Here is a 3,838-nt window from a genome sequence, read left to right on the forward strand (position 1 = left end):
TTTAAAAATTTTTGTGAAGCCTGGAAAATCACCCATCACACTGGCATCCCATACAACCCACAGGGGCAAGCCATTGTGGAAATGTCACATAAAACCTTAAAAGACCAATTAAAAAGACAGGCTCAAACAACATATTCTCCCAATATTCAATTAACATTAGCTTTGTTTACCCTTAATGTACTTAATGTATATTGAGGGACTGATGCTCCCCCCATCACCTGACACTGGGCCCAGACACACCCAGTACCACCCATCATGGTTAGATGGAGGGACCCCTTTGATGGACTCTGGAAAGGACCAGATCCATTGCTGACCACAGGGAGAGGATTTGCTTGTGTTTTCCCACAGGATCAACCAAAGCCTATCTGGGTTCCAGCTAGAAATGTCCGACACCTCCCTGCCCACGAAAAAGATGGCCTGCATGACCCTGTCAGAGACAAAGAAAAGAAAGAGGCGGAGATGACACCGAAAGCCACACCAGATCACGTGGAAAGAGATCCATGATCTAGTGGAGACTGCTCGCCACAGATGCCCCCCCCAAGCTTCTTTCTCTGTCATCCTCATAGCCGTTTTTACCCTGCTTAACAGCAATGCTTCAGCCAGCCCCCACTCTCCCTAATACCATGTTCTAGAGATTTTATGTCAGAGAAACATTTCAAGGAAAAATTAGATCCATGGGACGATCGCTGGCATATTGGAGTAATAGGAAAGTTCTACTCAGGTGCATTCGCTAGGTACTCTACAGCTGACTTTCATATCTCTCGACAGCTTGCACCCGCAGCTAAGTCTGTGCTAACTCATAATATTATTCTACAGGAAAGACAAACAGAGAGCTGTATAACTGAATTTGGCTGAGCTGTTTTCACTGCATCTGGAGCTGTGTTTCACTGCACCTGGGACCAGCCTATGATCAGTCTCCCCGGAAGAGCTGCCTTCCGTCAACACTCACTCGCCATTCCTGCTCTCCCTGCCCTTGTGGCTTGGTGGCCAAAGACCCACGAGCCGACGGGGAGCCTTCCGCAGCTAGCCCGAGCCTACCGCAGCTTGGTGCAGAGCCCACCACTGCAGCCGCGGAGATAGAGAGAGACCTGCTGCCTGGCAATAGTAGACATAGGTGCTATCAAGGAGGAAAATAAAAAAAATGGGTATTTTAATAGGTAGGGAAAAAGAAGTTTATACAGGGTGAAATGGAAGAACGAAATACTGCAATAATAATCTAGAAAACTGTAGAGAACTTAATTATTTCATAAGCTTTCTTTAAAATACACATATAAGATCAACTATGTCCTGGAGCAAGTACATTCAGTATGTTACTAACTTTCTTCCCTTCACCACACACCCCAGAAACAAAAAAAAGATTTCACTGACTCTCATCTAATGGATATCCCCTTATTTGAACAACTGGCTAACTATCCAATTTGCATTTCCAGCAAGAGTAAGCCTACTCATTACAAATGCCTCACTAACATTACTCTCTCCAGTATAGCATGCGTCGCCCCCTCCTCTTTTCCTATGGTGCAAAGGAAAAGCCCCAAGCTGTGTTAATTTCTCTTTGTCCACCTTTTGTGTACCAGTAATGATTACACCCCAGGTGTACCTACTCGAGAAGGAAGAAGCCACCTTCCTCCTACACAGCCACCAATGGAGAGAAATCTTCATTCCTTTTCTGGTAGGGATCAGACTTGCACCTTCCCTGGGTGCTGGAGGCATTGCTACGGCGACAATTGTGCAAACCCAGCACCTGGCGGGAGATTTTCAAGACAAGCTGGACAATCAAAGTGCCAGGCATTGATAACTTCTATTAAATTTGTTGGACAAGATAGTTCAAGAAATCCCAAAATAATATGGGCTACTGCCATAACCATTCGTTGCCTGACAGAAGTTGAAAGTAAGATGCTATTGCTGAAGATACCACATGCTTTGGACAGAAAACTGGAAAAATTGAGCTGAAACTTAGCTGGAAGGTTTAACCCTTAAAAACAGATCTTATGGTATCAGAGTGCTATGCTAGCTGCCAAGAGAAAAAAAAAAAACAATCAATAATCCTACCCATCTTTAAAGCCTACAACCATCATCAATGACCAGCCTAGAAAAAAAAAATCTTTATTGGGGAAGCAGTGGCAGTTTTATCTTAGGAATAATCAACATCTGTGTAATTAGACCTCAGGCCCATTAAGTAACAGGAAATCCATGCAAGGTATTTGAAACAGGTAATGCAGAGAGTTGGAGAAGTCAATCCCCAGGGTAGAGCCCAGTACTCCCACTTTCCTAAACCTGTGTCCAGGGTTGTGCTCCAAAACAAAAGAGCACTGGACTTAATAACTGCTGAACATGGGGGGACATGTGTGGTATTGGGACAGGAGTGCTGTTCCTTTGTAAATGAATCAAATGCTGTTGAAACCCATTTTAACACTCTCAAAAAACTTCGTAATGATCTATTTTCAAGATTTCAACCCACTGAACAATTAGGTTGGTTTAATAATCCCTTTTTTCATGTCTCCTGCCCTTTGTTGGCCCCCTGGTCATGCTGTGTGTTATTTTGATGCTTGCCCACTTTCCTAAACCTGTGTAATTTCTTTCTATATTCTATATACTTATCCTTTATTCACAGAGAAATATAACTCTCACCACTCATCAAAGGAGCTACTTTTTGGAAAATATGGAGACAAGTATTAAGTTCTACAACTGCTCAATGTGTAGAGAGCAAGTGACCCTGTGATGTCTTGGGCCAATTCATCCATCTATAATGTGATGCCTGAACTTATTGCTCAGGATACATCCTGGAAGAGTACCAGCACACTGTCTTCTAGATACTGTATTCTGGACATGATAGGAATGATGTCCCGATGATATCCCCTGTATATTGTCACCTAAACAAGGTCTGCATAATGACAGCATCAGTTGACACATCAATGTGGTTGGAGGAAATCTCTCAAGGTCTCACCTCTAGATGAACAGCTACAGCCAAACAATACCTGCTGATGGAGGGAGAATCAGTTTTCTCTAAGGACAACTTCCATAAGATGGTAATTAGGCACTGTCTGACAGCCTGAAAGATAGAAGCCCACTGCCACACGTAAATAAAGCATACTATGAGCACCTATCAACAGAGGCTTTTGCTACTGCCTCCACACTATAAATCCTCTAGTTTTCCCCCCTAATAAACGGAGCTGTATCACTGAACTTGGCTGGAGCTGTATCACTGAACATGGCTGGAGCTGTATCACTGAATTTGGCTGAGCTGTTTTCACTGCGTCTGGAGCTGTGTTTCACCGTGCCTGGGACCAGCCTGTGATCAGTCTTCCCGGAAGAGCTGCCTTCCGTCAACACTCACTCGCCGTAACTGCTCTCCCCGCCCTCGTCACCGAGCCAACGACCCACGAGCCAAGGGGGAGCCTCCCGCAGCTAGCCTGAGCCTCCCTCAGCTTGGCACAGAGCCCGCCGCCACAGCTGGGGAGAGAGAGAGAGAGAGACCTGCCGCCCGGCAGCTGGCGCCCAACGTGGGGCTCCTGGAACGCAGAGTTCGTGAGTATCCCCCTCATCAGGGAGGCCTCAGCAATCCCTTTCTCCTATCAGGAGTGGAGTGTCCATCCAATCAGGGGGACACCGTAAGTATCTCTCCCACCAGGAGAGCATCAAAAATCTCTTTTTCCTTCATCTCCTATCAGGAGATTAAAAGGCAGCTTTGCCGTTAAGCCATCCCCACCTTTGCGGGATCAGAAATCTCTTTTTCCTTCATCTCCCATCAGGAGATTAAAACGCAGCTTTGCCTTTAAGCCACCCCACTCTTGGGGCCTGGCAGTCTCTTCTCTCTTTTCCTCCTTTTATTTCCGGTCAA

Source organism: Nannospalax galili, unplaced genomic scaffold (genome assembly GCF_000622305.1).
Source record: "Nannospalax galili isolate Female #2095 unplaced genomic scaffold, S.galili_v1.0 scaffold918, whole genome shotgun sequence".
Classification (NCBI taxonomy): Eukaryota; Metazoa; Chordata; class Mammalia; order Rodentia; family Spalacidae; genus Nannospalax; species Nannospalax galili.